Consider the following 25,206-nt stretch of genomic DNA (forward strand, 5'->3'; position numbering starts at 1 on the left):
TATTGGTTTTACGGTGCCTAGTGTGGCATGCTGGAGTAAGGATTCGGACAACGGAGTGGCATTTTTACAACGACCTCTATATAAATAATAATGAAAAAGGTCCATCTTCCCCTATCCCTAAAAGGTTTTGCCTACCTAACTAAAAAAGTACTTGGTTGCTCGTTGTCAGAGTGGTTGTCAAACTCTGTATCCATCCTCTGTCCAAACTAACCTACTCTAGCCCTACCACAAACAAAAGACATTAACATAAACGGCTCCAGGAGACTGATTCTCTTGTCCTGGTGCAAGGGGATCAACCCATGAGCGTATTTCCAATCCTGTCTGATAAAAATTCAAGTTCTGCACTTGTGCAAAATAGCAGAAGAATGACTTCCTTCTCCTGGTCCCACAGTTCAGGTCCCAAACACAGTTCACAACTGCTATCTCCTCCGGGTCGACTTGCTGTTTAGTAACCTTTTGCCTTAGTTTTTGATTCAACAATTTAGGTGAAAGAACTAGGAAAATGACTCCCTTCTCATAGGCGTAGACTGCGTGGACCTGGAGCAGGCAAAGCTCACCCAAAATCTTTAAAAGCCCACTAAGCCTTTTTAATTTACAGGTTTTAATGTCACTGCCGTGGGCCCAACTACATTAGCTTCAGGCCCCACTTGTTACTCAATCCTGATTACAACTCTGTTCCTGCTGCTGGTTCAGTTGGTTCAGCTGTTGGCTAACTTCGGACAGTTCCCTGCAACCGTTTTTATTAACCTTTGCACTTCTTTCCAGGCTACTTTTAGGGCTTATTTAAAAGTTACACTTCATTTGTTTCCAACACAGTTATTTCTCTTCTTGCTTTCCCCTCCTCTTGCCGGTGAAAAACAAGAACAGCTGTTTGCATAGTGTCCCTGACTTCTCCTGACACTCTGACAAAGGAGATTATGCTTGTGACACTCTAGCTGAAATGTCTCTTTTGGTGCTAGAGTGTTGACGGAGAGTACTCCTGATAAGTTCTCTTAACACAACTGATGAGAGGAAGATCACTAGTGATGTAATATTCACACTTGATACATCTGTCGCAACTCAGTAGATGGAGATTACTTCTGAGGCTTTCTTTCCCTTCAATACTTTTATTACAATTGCTGAGATGAGGGAGTTTACTCCTGAGGCTTTCTTGCCATTTGGTATTCTAGTGTAAGTACTGAGACGAGGGAGATTTCCCCTGAGTATTTCTCTTTTCAATAATCTTGATACAATTACAGAGACGAGGGAGATTACTCCTGATGTCTTCTTTAACTTCAGCACCCTTCCCAAAACCCCTACCGGTTCACCCATGACCTCTGTTACCTCTTTGTTGTTTGAGCCATTTCACTGGTTCTTCCTGTGGTGTCTGGTTGATGCACTCCCAAGGTATGCTCTCTCTGCTTCTGCTCCCTGCTGCTATGCTTGGGCTCCATGGGGTCCCAAGACAGATGTTTTCGGCACACTTAATGGACCATTCAGTCCACCTCCTGGAGGTCACACCACCATCTATCGGTTTCCAGCTTCCAGCTAGGCCTGCTTGAAGTTAGCCTGAAAAGAATCATCTGCAGTCAGTATCCTCCCGACAGAAGGTTTGCTTCCCCAGCGTTGCTTCTTGCTCCCAGGTTTGAACTTCCCAGGTTTGCCAGGTTTCACACCTGCTTTGCCTCTCATTGGGTCCTTTCTATGTTTTAGTTACATTAAGTTGGTTCCTCCCCAGTGAAGTGTCAGTGCTTTGTTTCTGTCCATTGGATATTCTTTATGCCTCCTTGAGTACACCGCTTCTCGGTACCTTCTGTACTTGCCAAAAGAGTAGTTTATAGAACTCAATTCATCTTCTTCACAGCACTCCCTGAGAATGACTAGAGAGCAGACTGTCCATTTTAGTCTTCCTTATCTTGGTGGTAGCAATATTTACAGGATGAAAGGAAGAAGCATTGCTATAACGTACAGTAGTGCTTTGAGGGTTTCTCAGAAGACTTTATAGATTTCAGGGACACAAGGGCAAGAGGGTTATGGCGTTCCATCATGGAACATGAGTATTTGTCTGCATGAGGGTGAGTCTCTCCCTGTGAGGTCCCGCTTTTTGCCACCCCTAAGGGGTATGTTGCATAGCAGGGTCATCTCCCTAGCCTCACGGGGATGGGTTTCACCCTGGGGAGAAGTGATATGATCCCATGAATCATCACACTAGCCTTGTCCTAATGTTAACATATTCTGACCCTCGCAAGGGTGTTGCTAGACCTGAGCCTGGATATTTAAGAGTAGTGTTAGGGAAGGAGTTAATGGCAGAATGTAAAGTTGGGGATGGGGGCAATAGGAAAGCGGCAGTGAACAATACAACAAACAGATTTGTCAGGAAAATACAAACAGGAGGGTTTGTGGTATATTGTTGCGAAAGTAGGGATGCATGCGTCATAACTGAGGTTATCTGTATTCACCAGAGGAGTCCAGGGACGTACAACTCTCAAGCAGAGCTTTACTGGGAAGCCAGAATCTAGATGTGCCAAAGCATGATAATAGATGATGTTAGTGATTGGTTGTGTGATGGATTTGAGAGATGCTCAAGCCCCCCTAGTAGTGAGGAGGCTTTCCAGGTAGATTTAAAGAAACACCGCCCCTTTATTAAGGGAGGGCACTGGTTTTGCCAAGCCAGCTGACAGAGCAGTTGGCGCTAATTGTTGGCCGTGTATTGATGTATGCATGGAGAAAAATGAGGAAAGTGGTGGAGGGGAAGCAGAGGCATGATGGAGTTAAGTGCTGTGATGTTAATTTCTCTAGGCTATGCATTAGCTTAAGTTCACAGTGGGATTTACTGAATATGAAATAAATAGTGCAACAGGGCCTGAAAACGGACCCTGTCGGGGAAGAAGGGGCCACATCCAAGGTGCCTGCATCTGTGGGTGGGCCCCGACCACCCCACCCCACCCGACCTTACCTATGATGTTGCCTGCGTCTGCCCGGGAATGCTGGCGTGGAGGAACTGCCACGCAGAGCAGCCAGAAAAAGGAGCAGCTGAAGATGTGCCACTAGGTGCAGTGAGCATCAAAACACTTTGCCTCGCAAGGACACATGCCAGAAAAAAGGAATTGTGGGGTGTGGCAATCTTAACACTGGCCACGACAGTACCAGGCTGTATGGAGTCCACTAGCCCACCAGGGAGGCTTTTTTATTAAGTACAAGGCTCCCAAAGGGGCCTTGTTCTTCCAATATCCCTACGGGACCTATATGGAGAAAAAGCCCCAGAGGCCATGCTCACCCACTGAAACCGCAGGAATATTTTAGAGACCTGGAAGGACAACCGGTCTATGGGAGCCTGTACAGGTTCCATGGCAGAAATGCAGCATGAAGAAGGGGTGGGCTTGCACGCTATTCCAGCCTCCCCAAAGACTTCCCCTTGCACGCTGCTGTAAGCAATGTAAGTGGACTGGACAGGGTAAGTCCCCAATCCTGGGAGTGGTATTTAAGTAAGTGTATGTGAGTGGCTGAATGTGGGTTAGTTGGGTGAGGACATGAGTTGGTGGAGGTCATCCAAAAGGCCAGAAGAGACGCGAGCAACCGGAGTGTGGAAGCTATTGAAGAGAGGGGCGGGTCTGTAGAGTATTTGTGAGTGAGTAGAAAGGGTGAGGAGTAGAGGTAGTAGTAGCAGGGCAGTAGTGATGGAGGAGGTGGTAGTAGTTTTGGGAGTAGTAGAGTGGTGGTTGGTAGTAGGAGTTAGTAATTGCTGGTAGTGGACAACATTAAGTCTTAGTGAGATGTACTGGAGTAGGCACTAGAGTGTTAGTGAGTAAAATAATCAGTAGAGTGGTAGTAGAAAGGTCATAGCACAGGTTAAGTATGGAGTAGAAACCGTAGGAGCAACATAATATTAAGTGCAATGCTAAGTGGGAGAATAGGAGTAACTATCAGCATAGATGAGACAGATTACATCAAGAAGACTAGCAAGAGGCAAGGAAGTACGGTGAGAGGAAAGAGGGAAGAGAAGATCATGGGGGTAAAGGGGTAGTTTGTGGTACGAGCGATAATAAGAACAGGAGTAGGAAAAGAACTAAGATCAACGTGTGGAGGAGGAAAGGTGGAGTGAGAGATTTGAGGGACAGTGCTGTGGTGGGAAAAGAGCAACTGAAGAAACCAGCATAGTGAAGGCTCAAGTACGAACGGGTGTGAGAGTGACACCGGGTGGAAGAAGGCACCATATTACCTCCCTGAGACTACTAAGTGGTCTAGGTTAGGGAAAGCCTAGAAGACCCATAGGGAGACAGCCATTGAATCAGGGAAAACCACTATTAATCTAAGTCGGAAAGAAACAGACGGTGTTACCATTCAGTAATAACATTCTGATAAGGTCACCTGGGCTAGGAGGTGAGCAAAAGTTGAGATAGACTGGGACAGACCTCCTACCAATTCCCAAGGACCCGCTTAGTCCTGAGAACAACCGAAATTCCCTACCCTAAAATGATGGTAAAGATCCAATAAACTGCTTTGGACTTGAACTACGAGTCGGCATGGTTCTTTGTGGAGGGCCGCCCATTCACAAAAGTCAGATTTTAATGTTCTTAAATGATAACGTTGTGATAGGGTAGGAAAATGTACTGGTAAATGTATCTGGGGGCTACGGTGTAAGCTGTAAGATGTGTAAAATCAATAGGGATGCACCTCGAAAGGTGATGTACTACATGTGTAGTAGAAGGTAGGATACTTATTGCTAAGCATATAATTAGGTTCCCAGCTTAGCCGATAGTGTGCCTGCGTCGAGAACATGCCTAAGAATGTGCACTCAACACCAGGTATTCACTGGTGACACTGACTCCTAGAGGGAACAACCCCTGATTCATGCCCATTAGCCTGCAAACCAAAGTCTCCACCCCTGGTGTAGCATTAATCAAGAAAGTAACCAAGATGGTGGACTGTACTTCCTAAATTTATTTGAGAGAAGAAATTGGGACCAGCGCTTTAGAGGATGTTCATGTTGAAATGAACTGTAACCCGACTGTGTTGACACTGACCATGTTCTTATTTGGTGAGGGGTTGCAGACTGTAGGGTTATGGGGAAGGCAGAGGATCTGGAATAAAAGAAAGGTCCTGAACTGGGTGGAAAGTAAGGAAGAGATGTTGTAGGTTTCTGATGATGTGGGCAGTAAAACCTGAGGGAAAGGGAAGTGCAAATGTTCTGCCGAGTGAGAGTTGCATAACTAGGAGGAGCTGCGAATTGGGGGTGAGAGCTGCATGCAGGCAGTCTGAGGAGGGAAGGTGTAATGATCATGTGAGTGGCAGATTACATAGGGGCATGGCATAAAATCAGTGCAAGAGCAGAGCTGGACAGTGAGACTCTCTAGCTATGTTACTGGATGTCACTCATCCCTGCTAGATTATGGACTTAAAGTAATTATGCACCTTATACTGTCCTGTACAACGCCAAGAGCTATGTGCTGTGGCTCTACCTGGCCACCTAGTGATGTACATGTAACCTATCTTGCCAGCAACTACCTGTTTTTCACATACCTGTCTGCATGTCTGATGTAGCACCCTATACTATGAGGCGAGACTTTGCCAGTTTGCACACACACCTACTTTGTCCTTTATGCATGTCTGCATGCCCCCACACACCTATTGTGTCTGTAACAGTTATGCATGCTTTGGCACTTCACTACTGTACTTCGCACTTTCTGTAACTAGCTCCTAGGTTCCTCCGGGTTCGTGCGCTGAAATAAATATCAATACAACTGCACAAAGTTTTCCCTGTGCTTACGCTAGCTGAGGATTGTAAGTGAAGGGAAAGTGAGTTGGGCATTGCATGATTTTTGGAGGGTGGACAAACATTTCAAAGCATTGTTGGCGATTATAGACATTTTAACAGGTTGTCATTCAATTGTGATGTATGTCTTTACATCCAACAAATTGTGTTCTATGTTCTATGTTTCATTGTAAGTGATGCTGTACCTGTTCATTGACCTCCTTGCTGTGCTGATCAATCTAATTCTGTTAACATGACAATATTCATATCTCCTGCTTTCATACATTTCACCTCAGCAAAAAAGCTTGACAACATTTATGACTCATTGCATAAGTTGGTTTTGATTAAAGTTTGGCAAGTCGGAGGCAAAGGTGTAGGGCTGTTATCTTGTCTTGTCTTTCACTTTTATGTATCCCCCTTCCTTATATTTCTTCTGTTAGTCCAGATTGAACAGGGACTTGGTATGAAATAATAGAGCTACCCCTGTCTTTTTAGTTTCTGATGAGAATTGGAATGGCTAAGTCCTATGTCTCATCTTTGCTAGGTCTGTTATCAGGAGAATGTCTCCTGCAATGCCAGCACATGTACCCCCTTCTTGTCACATCTCTGCATAATTGGGTTCTCTTAGTTGGTGAGTTGAGGCCTTTAATCTTTACCAAACAATTTCTTGCACAAACCTCTTGAATTATGGTCAGACATTTGTGAATAAGCACTTTTTAATTGTCTTTGATGTCTCTACCTTATAACTTCTCTGCTTTTAGTTACGATTTCTAGTTCTTTCGGGTCTGTCTTGATTCTCTTAAAAAGGATGACAACTGCATAAAAACCATAAATTCCCCTGAGCCCTAACATATATCCTCTCCTTCCAGAGAGCTTGCTCTAGGTTTTCTCTCCCTCCCCTATGTGACAATCTATCACTTCATGGAATCCTTCTGTAGACCTTCTCCATATCATGGTGTTCCTTTTTGATTGGAGTGTTTAGCAAAGGGCAAGTGTGAAGCCAATATTAAACCTCTAGAGTTTCTTTCAGGAACTTTGTGATTTTTAAAAATTTTTTTTTTTACCCCAGCTAGAATGTTTCCACGTTGCATCAGTCTCTCACTTTGAGATGGTCTTCAAGTGTATGATACAACTATGGAGCGGTTTCTCTTTGACCTATCATGACTTGCCAGAAGAGGAGTAGATCTTGCTCTCTCTCCTTTTCCTGTGCTGGTCTTTCTCTACCCCAGCTAGAGTCATTCCCAGCAGCTTGTTATCCTCATGATTGTTTTAACTAATCCTTCAGTGTCCAAACTGGATGTCGAAAGGGTACCTCTATTTGTACTTGATCCTTCTGTTATTCAGTTCCCCGAGTAATCGTAAGTGTTCTTCTTAATAGGGTTGCTGGTGTTGTATCGTGAAAGACCTGGATTTTACTGTTAAAAAAGACGATACCTTAAATTTTACGTGCTGTTCCCAATACTTCTTCTTTAATCCAGATAGTCATGGAATTTCATAATTTCTCTCTGTGGTTCATTTGTGTTCATTTATTGAGGACCTTCTCTGCATGGGCGTAGGACATGGGAGGGACAGGGGGGGGACAAATCCCCCCCACAATTTTAAGTGGGGGGGGTGTAATGTCATTTATCCCCCCCAGAATATGTGTTTGGTGTGTCGTGCAGGGATCTGTTTTTGAAGTGAGGGGAAGGGCTGCTTACTATGTAAGCTGCCCTCTCCCTCCTGTCCCCCAAAGCATGGGGGCAATACCCTGGGGCAGATGGGTGATCATCTGCCCCCAGGGAAGGGGGGCAAACAAAATAAAATATTTTTTTAAAACATAGTTTTGGGTGGGGTGGGTTCGAGTGGGACCACTAGCCACCAGTGATTTTTGCAAGGGGGTGGCCCTCTCCCCCCACCCTAAGTGGATGAGGAGCACCTTATGTAGCCCTCCCTGCGGGCAGATTTCTGCCCCTAGGTAGGGGTACCTGAGATGCCCCCATCCATTTGGGGTGAGGGGAGAGGCCACTGCAAATATTGGCAGAGCCACCCCGCCCCCCAAGCCTGGGGCAGTACGTTTTGCTACCCCCCTGGGGGCACATGGTCACACACATGTGCCATCTGCCCCTAGGGAAGGGCAAAACTAATATATATATAATATAACTTGTTTTGGGTGGGGGCCCACTAGACCACCCGGATTTTTTGTGCTTGAAAGGGGGGTGGCCCTCTACCCCCACCCTAAGTGGATGGGGGCACCTTATGTAGCCTTCCCTGGGGGCAGAATTCGGCCCGTAGGAAGGGGTACATGAGATGCCCCCATCCATTTGGTGTGGGGGGGCCCACTGCAAATATTGGCAGAGCCACCCCACAAGCCTGGGGTAGTACATTTTGCCCCCCCGGGGGGCAGATGGCCACACACATGTGCCCATCTGCCCCCAGGAAAGGGCACAACAAAAATAAAACAAATTAAAACTTGTTTTGGGTGGGTGTGGGAGTCACTAAACCACCATGGATATTTTTAGTGGAAAGGGGGGTGCCCACAGGTGTCTTCTTTTCGGAAATGCATGGGGTTCTCTGTTTTCCTTCGTGGCTTCGACACCCTAGGCCCAAATCTGTAGGTTGTCCACATGAGCAAAATCTGCTTTGCCAAAAGGCTTGGGGTTACCAGTGGTTTAGCCTTTTCCCTTTGTGCCGAGTCAGGCGCATCCACACATGTGAGGTACTGTTTTTGTCGTGACACCTGTGGGAACGCGGGAAGGTAGGACGTCTGTTTTTGGCGGCGTGTTTCGGTGGGTGGGTAGAGGGAAATTTCTCTAAAATGTGGTGGAAAAAAACCACAATTTTCAGACATTTCACTCTGGCCACCCACTGAAAACCACCACCAACAACACATCTCCTACCATCCTGCGTTCCCACAGGTGTCCCAACAAAAACGGTACCTCACATGTTTGGGTGCACCTACCTGGGCTCAAAGGGAAAAGGTTAACCCACTGGTAACCCCAAGCCTTTTGGCAGAGCAGAATTTGCTCATGTGGACAAGATACAGATTTGGGCCTAGGGTGTCGAAGCCACCAAGGAAATCAGGGAACCCCATGCATTTCCAAAAAGAGGACACCTTTGGGAATCCACAGAGGTCTGATTTGCGCGAATCGCCCCAGAATGTATTACCCACAATCCCCTGCAAAGTCTGAAATTTGGTGAAAAAAACTACAATTTTCAGACATTTCTCTCTTGCCACCCACCAAAACACGCTGCCAACACCACATGTCCTACCTTCCCGCGTTCCCACAGGTGTCCCAATGTAAACGGTACCTCACATGTGTGGGTGCACCTACCAGGGCGCAAATGGAAAAGGATAAACCACTGGTAACCCACAAAGGGTTTGGGGAGACAACCTACAGATTTGGGCCTAGGGTGTCAAAGCCATGAAGGAAAACAGGGTAACCCATGCATTTCCGAAAAGAAGACACCCGTGGGAATCCACAGAGGTCTGACTTGATTGAATCGCCCCAGAATTTATTACCCACAATCCCAGACAAAGTGAAAATTGTGTTTTTTCCACTAAATTTCAGAATTTGCCAGGGATTGTGGGTCATAAATTATGGGGCGATTCGCGCGTCAGACCTCTGTGGATTCCCATGGGTGTCTTCTTTTTGGAAATGGATGGGGTTCCCTGTTTTCCTTCGTGGCTTCGACACTCTAGGCCCAAATCTGTAGGTTGTCCACATGAGCAAAATTCCTGAAAATCTGCTGTGCGAAAAGACTTGGGGTTACCAGTGTTTTAGGCTTTTCCCTTTGCACCCAGGTAGGTACACCCACACATGAGGTACCGTTTTCATCAGGAAACCTGTGGGAACGCGGGAAGGTAGGCCGTGTGTTGTTGGCTGCGTGTTTCAGTGAGTGACCAGAGTGAAATGTGCGGAAATTGTGTTTTTCTTTCTGTCATTTTCCCGATTTCCCCCCAAACTATGGAATCTTTCCCTACATAGTTGTTGCCTGACCTGTGCAAATCACCCCTTCCTAAACTTGGAATATTGTCTACTTTTTAGAAATGCATGCCTTTCTGGCTTCCCATTCAGCTTTCGTACCCTTTTCTTCCATTCCGTCCACGCATGTCCTATTGGACAAAAAATGCCAAAATCGCCTACCACTCACAAAACGCCTGATTAGCATATCCAAATATGTTATTTTGGTTTCCACTCAATCTGTTCTTGAAAGCCTGGAAAATGCAAACCATTTGTTCCTAGCTCTTACAAGGAAACCACAACAGGCTTCTTTGTACAACATTTTATTGGCATTTTCTGAAAAAAACCCATTCTCCTTTTTGGTTATTTTCTCTCACCCCCCTACAGCAAACTAGGATTCCTGGGTGGCGTTACGACCGCCTACATGTGGAAAAAAAAGGGCCAACTTTGGCTGAGATATCTCATGTAACAAAGAAGTTACAAGGGATTGAATGGCGACATACCGAAATCACCAAAAAAGGCCTTGGCACTGGGGGAAAATACCCATGGCAGTTAAGGGGTTAAGACAGTAAAGCCCCAGAGGAGATATCATTTGTAAGGTAGCTCAGTTAGTTAATTCTCCAAATGCAGATTGTGCACAGGAATATGTAACACCTGTGTTCAGCACCTGGCTTAATCTTCCGGTGGGATAATAGGCAGAGTGAATACATTCAGTTTCCGATGCAACACAGCATTTTCCAGGTCAATTGGTTCAGAAAAAGTGGTGGAAAACACTATTACTGTCGCTTTTTCTAACTGGCCAGATTTTCGTGCATTTTCTGGGTGGAGTTCGGGAGCCGAGTGGACACACCAGGATCCCCTGTATTTCCCGCTCCACCAGACAAATGCAGCCTTACTGCCAGCATGGATTCTCATGCTGGAAATAAGGAAAGGGATTCTCTGGTATCTGCTTGGAAATGAAACCTGGCAAAAGTGGGCAGAGTCCAGAGGGAGCCATTGTCAATTCCGCCAGCAATTGCTAATTGCGTGAGGTATTTACACTCTTCCAAAGTGGAAAAGCAATGTGATTTCACCTGCCTTTTATGCTAAAATCTTCCATTTTGTGGCGGAAAAGTAAAAACGTGCGCCAATGGAAGTGGTCCACTCCATGCAGTTTACTTTGCGCCTTGATGCTTGGGGGTTTTGCGTGATGCTACACATGAAATAAATGAATAAATACATTTAACATGACCCCAGATACATGACAATTCGTGATAAGAATGAGTGAGCATGGCATGTCGCTGGTAAGCGGTTGTCCTTTGCTTCTTGAGTGCGTTGGCAAATGCTCTTAATTGCCATCTCGCGTTAAGCAGGTGCTGAAACCCATCAGTGTGGATTGCGCAATAATAAGTCGACAGGGGTGTTTCAAATGGCCAATTTCGCTCTTTGGGTGACATTGTCAAAGTGGGAGAATGTTGCCAAGCATGTGCCACTTTCTCTGCGGAGTGAATTGTGCCCACCCAGAGGAAGAAGTGTGGAAAACCCACAAGCGCACTGTGCCCTGCTCTTTCTGTGTGTATCTTCTCCACAGGGTGACAGATGCCGACTCAGAAATGGGTAAGTCTCAGGTGGCAAGCCTGTACCATAGTTGATGTGGCAAAGGATTCCAGACTTCTGAGGCTGATAACATTAGTAGCATTGAGTTACATGCCACCTGACAGGTATGTGTGATAAAGTTGCAAAGCAGAGCTGTTAGTGGGCTAAAGCAGGAGGCAATGTCTGCCCACCCTCAAAGGGTACGTACAACCAAAATTAATAAGCCCCTCCCCCATCATGGCTGTAGGGGCCAGGCTCCAAAACAGGGCAAGAATGCCCTCCAATCATCCATGCCCACGAGTAGGGTACCCCTCGTGCTCCAGGAACCCTGTTGAGCAACCTCTGTGCTTTCCAGGTGATACTAACGTTATTTAAAGCCAAAAGTCTAAAAGGTAATCGCTTAATTGCAGCTGGAAATTAGCTCCTGGCGTTATCAAAATGTCTTAACCTAGTGTGACATCATCCCCTTCCTTTATAAGCAATATGTGTGCTCTCGCGTTTGTTCATCCACTGAATTGTGTAGGCATTAGGAAGGCAGCTGCCAGCCTCTGGCATAATATGCCCATGTTCTTCCAGTATTGGCTATCTGTTGCCCTCTTATGGCCAGGTAGAACCATCATGGCAGTGACTGGCAAATGCCTTTCCCCTGCAGACAGAAAAGCGGAGATAAGAGGCCAATTCAAGACACGTAACAAATAGAAGTTAAGACAGACTGCAGCTGCCTTTGCTGTGTTAGGGAGAATATGTTGAGTGTTCAAGCAACAAGGTATGTATCAAGCAAGCAAGCAGTGAGACAAGGGAGAGGCAAAGAAAGGGCAGAGGGGCTCTTTGAATAGTGTAACAGGGCAGAGGACCCATGCTCTGCCGTCCTAGTAACATATGAGAGAATCAAATAGATCAGGCTTTGCAGCAAATGTTAAACGAGAAAGGAACAGAGTTCAGCTCTGCATTCAGAATAACAAAGGCAAAGAAAGGCTAGGCTCTGAAGCCAGCATGAGATGGAATAAGAGGGACCAGACTCATCGTGAGAGGCTGGCCTGGACCTCGCAGGGGCGCTAGAGGGGCAGCCCACATAGCGGGCTGCCCCTCTGCCCACCCTCCTGGGTCCACATACACCCCACCTACTAGGCATTCCCTGGGTCCGACACATCCGGCCTCGGACCTGGGGAGTGCTTATAAGGGGGTGGGCTTGCGATCACTCATCCTCCTTGTTTGCTGTACCCCACCCGGAGGACAGTCAAAGCAGCAACATTACACACCTGGTCCCTCTACTCCCATAACAGGGCTACTAAGAGGTACAAACAAGATTTCCTCTTTCTGTGAAACCCCCATCTTTCCATTCGAAGAGACACACTTGTCTCCTTGCCCCACACAAAAAAGTAGCAACTTGCAGTTGTTAGAAAAGGCTTTAACTCCTTTATTTGCCAGGAGTCTACTTACAGGTGATCTGCCTCTTAACGAGCTGGCGTCCTAGCTGTGGCCCACTGGAAGTAATTATTTCCTCTCTTACCATGAGCTCATAGTCAGATGAAAAATCCAGAAATGCAACATACAAAGACATGTTCTTTGCTGCAGCATCCTTTAATTTTCTTCTGTCTTCTTTTCTTCTTTTCTTTTGTTTTATACAGTGATATTGGTAATTTAATACGTACTGCTATTTTAATTATAATTTTGTGAAAGGTCGAGTTCTTTGACTAAAACAAATAAATAAATAAATAAATCAAAGTCCCCAAGATGTCCCCTGTCCCCCCCAGATTTTATCTGTCTCCTACGCCCCTGCTTCTCTGTGCACTCCATCAAGTATTAGACTTTTGCGGACCCCAATATCTGAAGGAACAGAGACTTCGTGCATTCAATAATGTTGGTCAATTCTGCCCCCTCCTTCAGGAAGTGCACTCTATAGATTCTCTTCTCGATCTATTTTCTAGATCCTCAATCTTTGGCTGAAGGGATGCTGTTGCTTCTTGGACCTACCCATCTCTTCAGAGTTCACTGGAATGGTGGTTTCAAGATGTGAGACTACATTTTCAATCAAATTCACCCCTAGCACTGAAATGTCTTTGCTGTTGTCCGTTTGCTTTTACTGCTGCCGTAGGTTCAGAGTGCAATGATACAAGTTTAAATGTCAGTGTTTGTCTCTCCTTGTTTTGTTGGTCCACACTCTTCCTCTTCTTTTGCCTGTTACTGAGTTTTTTTGATTGGTCTACGAATGTCTCCATACCTGTTTTACCCGATTTATGCACATGGACGTTTTGAGAAAATTCTATTGCTCCTGGATTGGTTGTTTTGTTCCAACTCTCTAGATTTCCTGCAGAATGCCTGCCTCAGTTTTTTGTGTGTTCGCAGCAATTTTTCTAGGATTGTTAGTGCTAATTTATGTTTCGAGTGTTTTGCATTATTTTGAAGGCCCAGAGAAGGGGTGGGCACCTAAGTGCATTGCCAAGTGTGTTTAGTCAGCTCCCTTTTGCTTAATTTACTCTCCTGTTTAAATATTGATCTAGGGAGTTCCTTAAACATAATATGGTTGCTTTTTGTGTCTAGAATTTGTTCACTATATTTTTCGGAAGCGGTCTAGCAGGTTTGTTACGTTCAACATTTTCCTTTTGCCGGTAAACACTCTCCGCTTCTGTCATGTTGCAACATTCACTGGAGCTGTTGCGTCTGCGACCCGGTGGGGTTTTGCCTCCTGTTGTCTGAGACGAGATTGCTCCTCTGCGTCTCCTCTGTGCCCTAGGAGTGTGGCAACTATATGTCTCACCCGAGGTCTGATTCCAGGCATATTCCTGGACCGATTGGGCCTGAATTATGTCTGCGCCATCAGGGTCATGTTCTTTCTCCTGGTGCTCTTAATGAAACGGTCACGCTCATAATTTTCCAGTGGGGAGAGGGTTTGCTGCTGATTTTCTCCACAAGATTCTCGCCTTCTGTGGCTGCGGGTATGTTGGTGTGGTCCGTCATGGACCTGGTGCAGTGCTGCTTCCCTCTGCCCTGGTAAGAGCGTTTCTTGGAGGTCCCTCAATTCTCTGCGTATGGTGCACCTCGTGACTTCCCCTGGGTAAGGATTGGTTCCAACTGTAGCGGTGGTCTTCTCCTTTCTTGGGCTTTCTTCAATTCTCTGTGGACTGTGCACCGCTCTACTTCCCCAAGCCAGGGAAGGATTCAGGTTACTATGGGGCTCTTCAACTGCTCGCATTGCCTCTGATCACCTCTGGAGCTGGGTTCCCCTTTTGACTGCCATATTTCAGGGCCTGTGTTTGTTCCTCACATTTCTAATTCATCTAGCAGTGCGAGACACCACCGCTGTTATCTCTTCTCCTCACCTAGCACTTTAAAGGTGTATGTGGGTTGCCCCTGTGCTGAGGTAAATCGTCGCTAGGTCACATAGGGCAGTGGGGCATTAGAGTACCATTAGTGTACATCTGCCTCCCTGCCACAAACCCATCTACTGTAAAAATATAAATGCACACAGCAAAGGAAACTTTGTTGTAATGTCACCTACTTAGTCATTGTTTAACCAATACTGAAGATTGTTCTTTGTGGATTTATGTGATCACTGCAAATATTTTACTGCAAATTACTAAAATGTCAAATTTCGTTCCGCCACCCCACTTTTCACCCCATATATATGTGGGGGAGACACCCTGCATCCCCCCATCCATATGTATTATTTACTTTATCCCACCCCACATATATATTTGGGGTGAAATTTGGATGTCGAAATTCGACATTTTTGTATTCGCAGTAAATGTATGCGCACTGAAGGGTGTATTACATTCTTTGTGATGTGAAGAATAGTCGAGATTCCAGAAAAATAGAAAACCTATTTTGTGTCCAATAAACAGACCTGAAATAAGCTTGTGAGAGGCCTGCAACAATTGGTCAAATCTCTCCCATTTAGGACCCCTTCCACTGTGAAGGAACGGCATAAAAAGAATAGCAGGGAACGGGCTAAAGAATCCCACCGGAATGTTCAAAGGCAAATCTTTTCAATGAAGACAGCACTGTGTACTTATTGTATAGGGAAATAAGATGGTCTATGTTCTCAGAGTACTACCCAGTGGTAAAGTCAGGATTTGAGCCTCAATACTTTGTCCAGTGTGGCTACCTGGCCACATCGCCTGACTTTAACACATATTCGATATTGAGGATGGTAAATCGATTGCATGCTGGACGCTGCTGCCCAGTTTTTATAGCCCTGCTTGGAGTGTCCGAGCCGTCGGAACTGCACCATACTCATATGGTGGTATTTATTTCCAGTGCTTTTTGCTGCAGATACATGGTTTTGTAACACAGTGACTTTTACCAAAGTTTGTCAATTTTATTAAATTGGCTTTGCATAACCAACCGAATTGCACAGGTCGAATACCATTTGCCTTTCATAAAATCAACACGCACACAAAACCAAGAGAGGCTATTTTCTTCTGATAGTGTTTATTTTTTATTTTATTTGAATTCAATTGCTCTTAAACAATTCATACAAAACATGATTTGTTTATCCCTTTTCCCTGTGAAGTTTCTTATGTTTAGTCTTCAGTTAGTCCCTGTGTTCTAGTCGTTGACTCTTTGGCCTGTTGTCCTGTTTCTTGTTGTAGGCCTATACACTTTGAAATGTTTGCAGTTGCTACTGCCAAAGCGAAATTGTCCCCACTGATCAGTCTGTGCCACCAGTGGTCTTCTTCCCATATGTATGCTGCTTCCAAGTGATGTTTTAGATAGGCTTCTTTTGAACTGCTTGTTCTGGGGCATCTTAACAAGAGATTGCGTGTTTCTTTTTGAGAACTGTCCTTGCAATAATGTCCTGAATGTATTTGTTAATTGATCTGTAATTTGTCTTTTTCAACAGAAAATAAAAATTTAATATTAAACGATCTTGCCAAAGGCTGCCACCTCAAGAGACTGTAGGCTTGCTCTGGCAGGCAGTAGAAGCAGGGTAACACTCCCGCGTCATAGAGCACAGCAAAACCTTCACTTCCTACCAGAAATGTAACTTTGTATCCAAGGATAAAGTAGCAGGGAGAGCAGGGAGATGGTACGAGCTGGGAATCTAATGTGCTTAAGAGTTTTCGAGTCTTTGCTTTTTTTCTGTCTCACTTGTCTTTAATTCAAGTACTTGTTACTTACATACTCTACATCGAGTGAATGCGATGACTTGAGAAATGGACGGGTTCGTCTGCCTCTTCTTGCCAGCAAAGTCCCCTCACTGGCACGTCTGACTAAGTAGAAATGGTGACAAGGGCTGCATGACTCAAGTAATCCCTTTATGTTGCTAGTATCATCTGATGATGACAGCGTGTCACGTATCACCTGCTAATAGTCACCCTCTTTTTCCTGTAACAGATGTTCACTTGCACCATTAAAGACTATTTACTGGTCACCTTATGATATGGTTGGGAAAATAAAGCAGAACTTGCCTGGTTTGTCGTTGATGGTATACCTCGGGTTTGGGATTCTAGCAGTGGCAAGCTGAAATGCAGCTCTCTCGTGTCTCTTTAAAGTGGACGAAATACATTTGTCGTCTATTTCACATTGTCATAATTCAATTCAACTCGCTTTTTTTCGGGGGAAAATGCAAAATGTCGATAAAAGCGTGCATGATAAAGTATTCATAGCAAGCATCGCAACAATAAAAATTGATTTCACAGCTCACATGGTAGTAAAAAACATCAGATTCCAAAACCTCAGTGTATTCATCTGTGGCGTTTTTTGCCCTTAAAAGCATTCCTTATAAACCTTTCTCAGACCAACACAGCACTGGAGTATTACACATAGCTAGACATATTAGGGCAGGACAACACTGCCTAAAGTGCGTTGTGCTCAGTACCGGGAAAAGTGTCCTGCTACGTAAACATTTAAAAAATTACAAACGAGCCTAAAGTGCATTGTGTTAGGAAGATTTAGTAATTGTAGGTAATTTTCCTTCCATGTGGCAACCCCTAAACTTTTTGCTGTTGTTTTTCACCTTGTTCTTGACTTTGCCAGAGAAGTGCAGCCTTCTGCCGCACTCCTCTGGGCTTTCGCTCCTTTCTTACGGGGAAACTGACATGCCCTTAAGACAGTCAGTACCGGGGAACGCTGTTTCCCGTAGTTTCTTTTATCATGTTGCGGCTTTCGTGCAACATGACACAAGAGGGCACTGTAAGCTAAGTTACAGCTCTCTTGGGTCTCTAGCCTTCTACAGGCCCTAGATACTCGTTTAGGATTGTATCTGATCGGTGCAAGTGATTCAGGGACGGGAATGGTGGCAGCGATCGTTTCTTGTGTTTTGAGCTCCTTTTGGCGTTCTAAGCGCGTTTCTCGCGCTTAACCCAAAATGGTGGCCTGGCTCCCAAAATGGCCAGACCACAAGGCTCCTTTGTCCTGTCCGCTGACCGTCTTGCTCCCTTCACCTTCCCCAGGTCGAGCCGACCCGGGGCCTTCCTTATTTGGGCATGTACTTTCCCGCGAAATACGGATGCTTTCGCGGGCTTCTACATGTCTTGTGTGTGCCTCCAGGATGTGGGCTGGGATGTCTGGTCCCAATACACATCCTGGGTGCCAGAGAGTCTAGGGTGGTGTGAATGCCTGGGACCACTGTGGTCCGTGATTGGTCCACGAATGGTGTGAGTGTTGATGAGCGGATCTCCCATTGGGTCCCCTCCGTTTTGGCGCGAAGGGAACCGTGGATAAGAGGGGGCTGGAAACACCACTACCATGTCGATCTCCTGAGTTCTCACGAACAAAGGAATACAGGAGCCAAGTATCCTGCAACCAAGAGGCTGGACCGAGGAATCGCTGGTGACCCGCTGAAGGACTTCTCCTCTGCACTGCTGTCGCCTTGTGAAACCCTTTTCACCTTTGATCGAACCAGAAGGCCTGGAATAGTGTGAACAGCTATTCTCGGCATCTTCACCATCTCCTGCCAGTAAGCCTTCGGAAGCGTCTCTGGGCCACCTAGCTGACTGACCAGCTTACACGGGAGTCTTGCTCTGTAACCGCCGCCAGGTTGTGTAGTATTTCGAGTCCTTGTCCCTCTCACACGCTTCGTACACTTGGCGTTCCCAGGTCTGAAGTGAGTAGTGTACATTTGGCTCAGATACACACGGCCGCTCCGTTGCCCTGCTGTGGTAACAAACTGTGCGGGTTTCTTCGATTGGGACGTCTTTTTACTCAACACGACAACAAGGCGTTCCCTGCTCTTCTGAACCTGCCAGCTGCTGAAACTGACGCGGAGAAGCCTGGGTCTGCTTGCATCGGAGACCGGTGAGTAGCATAGCTAGGATCTGGTCGCCCTCCTGCAGGAGCCCATTGCTTTTCCCCGCTGTGTCAAACAGCACCCTTTTCCGTACTCGCGCTCTGCTTCTGCCCACTGTGGAGGCTGCGCTTGAGTCGCGGAACTTGTTCTTCTTCTTTTGTGCACTAAACTGAACTGCCTGATTTCCCTCGAAGAGCTTCTCCTTTTGCCCGTTGGCACCAGCGCGTGCAGGTACTTTTGAGCACAAGGCTCCACTCTTCGCAGGGCTCGGACTTCCATTTAGTTAGGTGCCTCTGAAGGCGAACTGGGTCTAAGCATTATTGCGCACTGCCTGTTTTCCCTCCCTTTTAGGTGGACTACACATTTCGTGCATATAACGCTTGAGACTTGTTGTATTTGTATATATATTGTGTTGATATGGTATGTGTTGGTTTACTATCGTTATATTGTGATTTTCTCACTACGGTCATTGTTTTAAAGGCCTTGAAATAAATGTGTATATATTTTTAATATAACAACTGTTTGGAGTAGTTTGTAAGTGATCTTGCTTTGTGTGCTCATTGCGGGCTTTCAGTCACCCTCACCCCTCTTGAGACCTAGTCTTGACCGCCGCGATCGCTACCTTGATTGGTCTGGCTCGTCCAGAGGTTACCCTGTTCCAAGTAATTAGGTTGGCCTTCTGAACTTCTGCGCCACCAGGACAGAGTTCAGAAATCCATCTTAACACATTGCGTCTTCTGCTGTATTAGACCCACAAATACATTTATCATCAGTAACTATGGCTCCTTTACACTTAATGGACAATGTTTTTAGTGGAAGCAGACCCAAACTAAAGTTTGTAATGAGTGAGCGGGAGTGCAAGTGTATTATCCAATGTAGATGGGAATCCGCATGAGGTGGTCAATAGGTAGGTATGCCCAAACGTTGGTTTGCATAACTCGCGGTCCTCTCTGATGAACAAAATAATGTTCCTTCAAGAGGGACTTCCAGTTTTGACCTACATGGTGCGGATCACTAGACCATGATTCCAAACCAGTGCGAGTTACTTCTAACTACACATACCTTAACCACTCTACTCTCAACCCATCCGCACTACTAAGAAGTTCAGTGAGTATCCTGCGCGTTTAGCCAGCTGAGGAATTCGTCCAAATAGAGTATCACAGCATCAGAGGCCTGCTTTTAATTTAGTCAGTCACTTGTAGGACCCCAATTCCACATGAATGGAATACATCGAAGCACACTGTGGTACCCTCAAAACCCTACCTAGGAAAGCAGTTTCCACAATGGCTAATAGCTGGACATTGTTGTAGCCCTATATGCCTCCTCCATAGGTTGCCATTTCCACTCACCCTGCCCTATACTCTGACAATATGGCTTTAGTTGGCATGCTCTCTCTGTAACGGGCAAAATAAAACAGAGCACCATTGTACTGACTCATCCCTGCAACATAATTTTTCACATGGCTTGCCCATTCAAGCGCGCCTGAGAAATATACCCAAGTAACGTTTAAGAGTAGACCCATTTAATGCTTACCTCCTTGAAAATTATAACATAAATCAATTTCATTCTAGTGCAGAGCGCTGTCACCTTGGATTTGGATATGTTAATAGACCCATCCATTGTCTCCATAAAGGAGGTAAAGATATCAACTAATCTTTGTAATGCTTTGGGGGTCCTTTTCACGCAGTCAAACACACTGCACAAGTCCATAAATGTCAAGTATATAGGTGTTTTATAGCCAACAGTATATTTTCTAGTGAACAAAAGCAAATTTAGATCCTGTTTGGTAGTCCCTAGGCCTTTTCCAAACCCACAATAAATGGCAGAGAGTAGGTAGCGTACCTTTACCCAAGTCAGAATTCTAGAGCACAGACGTTTCCCAAACTGCATTCAAAAGGGAAATAGGTGATGGCTAGACTGGTTACTGTGGTCGCCCCTTCTTAAAGATTGGCACAAAAATCGAAGATTTACAGCTAGTGGGGATAACCAAATCCCAACTTATTGCATTAAACCACCCTGAAAGGATAGGAGCTCAAAATGAGGGATCAAACTTGCACACATGCAGGGAGAGGTGAAAGAACCATTCCTGGCCTCTTGAGATTTGGTACACTTTTCAGAGTAGCTATTGCCTCACTTTGATCGAATATTAGATAGGGTTGTGTGATGAATTCTGCAGCGTCATCACTGATTCTCCGGTGGTGGTCTACTCCCACATTGGGAATGGCAGCCGCTACCCCATCCTGACCCTAGGGTCGGTATTATGAGTGAGGACCATGTGGGAGAGCACGACTGCCGGCGGGAGGTGGTAACTCTATTGGGAGAGACGTGGTATTTTTTTCCTCCCTCCTTAAGAAATCCCTATGATACCTACATTTCTGATGGCATACTGCCATTTCAGTCATCCCACACATATAATACACCTTTAACATCTCCTGTCTCTAATCGTTCTCTGAACAGAAGTTTTGAACAATATCACATTGGAAGTCACAAACTCTATGATCTCAAACTCCCAGAAAGCCTCTGGTACTGAGGACGAGGAAGGAGTTAATGCGGGTCAAGAGAAAACCCAAATTAAACATGCAGTCTAGTTGTTTTGAGGAGGTCCAAGTGAGCGGGATATTTAAAAATGGTGTTTGCTTTAAAAATAAGAGGCCGGCCGACCACCAGGGGGCGCAGGCTACATGGAAGCCTGAGAGCTCAGCTCCAGAAGAACCTATGGTAGTAGAGTGAATTCCAGAAGTTTGCTGAGCCCGCAAACTACAGACATCTGACATCGTTGTAGGAGAAGGGGTCCTGCACCGCTGGTAAGTGCCCTGGTTAAAATCGGACTGTTCTACCCGGTAAACGCTGCTGGCGAAGTTGCCTCCCCTGACGTGCCCGGAGGCCCTCTGGAGAGGAGAGGAGTGCGGTGTAGTCACCGAGTTGCCTGAGGGCGCTGGACATTACTGCGACCGACCTAAAGACCAGTCGAGTGGCACGGACAATTCTGCATTGGGTTTCCGGGGCGGTGGAGGCTCTTGCAGCGTGAACGGGGAGCCCCCAGACAGAGCTCTGGCCCTGAATAGACTCCAGCAGCAGCGTTTGTCGTGGGAGTGCTCGGGGGGGGGCTGTGACGGCTTGCCTCCGGCCTTTCCTGGTCCCCCAAGAGTTGAGCGATGTGCTCCGCGGGAGGGTTGAGCACTGCCTGCCCCTCGGCCTGCGCGTCTGCTCTTGTGCTCCCCTGCACCCGACAAGGGAAAAGACAGCTCTTTGCCTGCAACAGAGCCCAGATTGCCTCCCCCGGAGTAGGGAACGGCACAGGTACAGCTGTCACAAGTCTCTCCCCTTCTCACCTGTTTTTCCTGTTTGCTTGCGACCTTCTTTTTTGACTTCTTTCGCACGGTCCGGGATTTGTATAAGTCTGTGTGCGGGTCTTCGGATTCCAGCGTGCTTCATTCAGATTGTCCAGGATGGTACCAGGAAGGAACCATATCCGTGCACGGAGGCACGGAAGCCGTGACTCCAGCGCGGGCTAAATCCAGGAAAGTTCAGTAAAGATTGAAGGGTGAAAGGAAAGGAGGAGGAATCAAGGAACCGGGATATAGAATTCAGGAGATTAGCCCCGAGGAAACTCCGGCAGTACACATCCAGCTACGGTGAGCAGTAGCGTTGAGACACGCAGAGCCGCAGGGGTGTGTCTGTTTAGTAGTGTGCCGAGCGTGTAACGTAAAGGCTGGCAAGCTGTGATTCGTATTCGACGGCCATGTTGGGAGGGTTACTGCATTCAGTCCTCTATGGGTCAGAGACCATGAGGTCCAAAAGGGACGCAGGCGACGGTTCATGACAGCATGCCTCCTCTGAAACCCAGCTTCTCTGGGTTTGCCTGGATGGATAAGGTGGTATCTTCGAATCAGCCTAGGGGCATTCATGTTTGATATGGGTTCCCAGGTGCGCTCACTAGGTGGATATCCCTTCCATTCGACCAAATATTGCAGCTGACCACGTCGGTACCTAGAATCACAAATTCTGGAGACCTCGTATTCGAGTTGGTCATTGACAATCACTGGAGTAGATCTTGGAGAAGTTCGAGAGGGTTGAAAATATGGCTTCAACAGAGAAGTATGGAAGACTGGGTGGATCCTTTTCCATGATTCTGGTAGTCGGAATCAAAAGGCCACTGGATTGATGATTTCTTTTATAGAAAAGGGACCGTAATACCTGGGAGCCAATTCCTTTGGTTCTAGGTGACGCAGAGGAATTTTGAGGATAACCAGACCTGATCGCCTATTGAATAGGAAGGTCCTGGTCTTCTTTTGGAGTCAGCATAATGTTTGTCTCTTCGGGCCCTTTCTAGGTTTTCTTTAGCTTCTTTGTGCACATTGATTAGTGTTTCAATCCAGGAATCAACCGTAGGAACTGGGGTTGGATGTGGATGTATGAACGGTAGGACTGAAGGATGAAATCCTTGACTACAGAAAAAGGGACTGGTTTTGATAGCTGAATGATCCGAATTGTTGTATGCAAATTCGGCCAAAGGTATTAAGAGTGACCAATCATCCTGGACCTTGGTGGCGAAGCAACAAAGATATTGTTCCAGAGTTTGATTTACTCGCTCAGTAGCTCCATTGTTCTGTGGATGATAACTCAAAGACAAGGCACGCTGGATTCCCAGTATACAACATAACTGTTTCCAGAACTGGGATATGTACTGGGGCCCTCTATCAGAAATGATCTTGGAAGGTAGACCATGAAGCCAGAATATGTGTTCCAGGAAAACTCCAGCAAGTTCAGATGAGGATGGCAGTTTGTATAAAGGTGTAAAATGAGCCATATGAGTGAACAAATCAATGGTAACCATTATAGTTGTGTAGCCTGTGGAAGAGGGTAGTTCCACGATGAAATCTGTGGCAATGATTTCCCAGGGGCTTGTTGATATTGCCGGTTGGAGCAGGAGACCTGCTGGTCTTTTATCATGTTTGTTCTGATTGCAGTCTGCACATGTCTGGATATGGGTCTTGATATCATCCTTCATCTTTGGCCACCAAAACGGTCTTTGTATTAGATGGAGAGTGTTGGTGATGCCACGGTGTCCTGAATGGAAAGTATCATGACATATGCTTGTTATCTTTTCTCAGTCCAGTAGTGGGAATGACCAAGCGATTGTCCTTGAGGAGGTATCCGTCCTTTGTTTTGAGATGCCATCGATTGTTTCTCTTAAACTCCTTCCAAGGTTCAGAGGACTGGGTTTGAATATGAATATCCTCTAGGAGGGTAATTGCTTGGGCAACAAATATTGTGTGGGGAAACATCTTAGGAAAGGTCCGATCCTCAAGGGGTTCATAGTCGGGACGTCTGGATAAAGCATCGGCTATAATGTTGTGTGTTCCAGGGAAGTGTTGGATTTGGAATTGGTATTGGGCAAAAAAGAAGGCCCAGCAGGTTTGGTGACTGTTTCTACATTCTAGGGATTGTAGGACTTGGAGATTCCGATGGTCTGTGCGGACTTGAACCGGGTGTTTGGCTCCCAGAAGGAGATGACGCCAATCAGTGAAGGCCTGACGGACGGCTAACAATTCCTTCTCCAGGACGGAATAATGGGTTTCACTGGGAGTCAAAGTGCGGGAGAGATAGACAATGGAGTGTTCTAGTTTGTCTCCCAAGTTCCTGTTTCAGGACTGCCCCAATGGCGTAGTTGGAAGCATCAGTTTGGACAATGAAGGGTCTGTCCGTGTCAGTGTGAGCAAGATGGGAGCTTGTGTGAACTCTGACTTTAATCGTTGAAATGCTGAATCTTATACGAATAAGATGATAGGCGCCCCTGAGGTCTAGTTTTGTGAAGATGACAGCACCTCTGACTGCTTCCAGGATGTCTGAGATGAGAGGCAATGGATAACGGTCCTTGAGAGTGCGTTGGTTAAGGCCACGGTAATTGAGACATGGCCTAAGCTCCTTGGAATCCTTCTTGGGAACAAAAAATAGGGAGGTGCCCGCCGGGGACTTGGATGGTCGAATAGTTCCGTTTTCCAGATTGGTATCCAGATATTCCCAGAGGGCCCTCTTTTCAGGTTCTGACAAGATAAACATTCTTCCAATTGGAATTACTGCTGAGGGTTCGGTATCGATGGCACAATCTTCAGGTCTGTGGGGTGGTAGAGCTTGAACTATGGCTGTTGAGAACACATCTGTGTATGCCTGATAGGCCCTGGGAATCTGGATGATGTTAGAGACTGTGACTGATATTTGTTGATTTTCTTGGAAGTCTTCAGAGGGCTTTGGTAAGGTGTTCAGGGACAAATGGTGAGACATACAATGTTCTGAACCAGGAAATAGAGAGCCTGCTGCCCAATTGATATAAGGAATGTGCTTCTTTAACCAGGGCATACCTAAAACCATTGGATAGTGGGCAGATCTTATAATATCAAATGAAATCCTCTCTTGATGGTGGTTTATGGAGAAAAGAAGCTCCTTGGTTTTGAAGGGTTATGGGTCCTGAAGATAGTGGTCTTCCATCAATAGCTTCAACAGGCTGCATAGTCTCTTGTGTTTCACATGGAATATGATGAGTTGTGACCCAATCTTGATCTATGAGTGGTCTACCCTGGTTAGCTCGTCCTTTATTTCTTCATTCAAGCCTCTGCGAAAGAGAGTTAAGCTAGCCTCTTGGGACCAATCAGCTTCCTTCATAAGTTGTTTGAAACAGATGACATAGGTAAGCATATCCTGGGATCCTTGTCGAAAATCAAGTAGAT

At 46.0% G+C, this 25,206-nt stretch overlaps 1 protein-coding gene across 1 annotated transcript in view; it reads left to right on the top strand.

The window, feature by feature from the left end:
* Positions 1-25,206, top strand: part of LPCAT1 (lysophosphatidylcholine acyltransferase 1) — a 1,148,174-nt gene that overhangs the window by 338,310 nt on the left and 784,658 nt on the right. The gene's annotated exons all lie outside the window — the stretch shown is intronic.

The sequence above is a fragment of the Ambystoma mexicanum genome, chromosome 5q, assembly GCF_040938575.1.
Source record: "Ambystoma mexicanum isolate Mex_15411 chromosome 5q, UKY_AmexF1_1, whole genome shotgun sequence".
NCBI classification, from domain to species: domain Eukaryota; kingdom Metazoa; phylum Chordata; class Amphibia; order Caudata; family Ambystomatidae; genus Ambystoma; species Ambystoma mexicanum.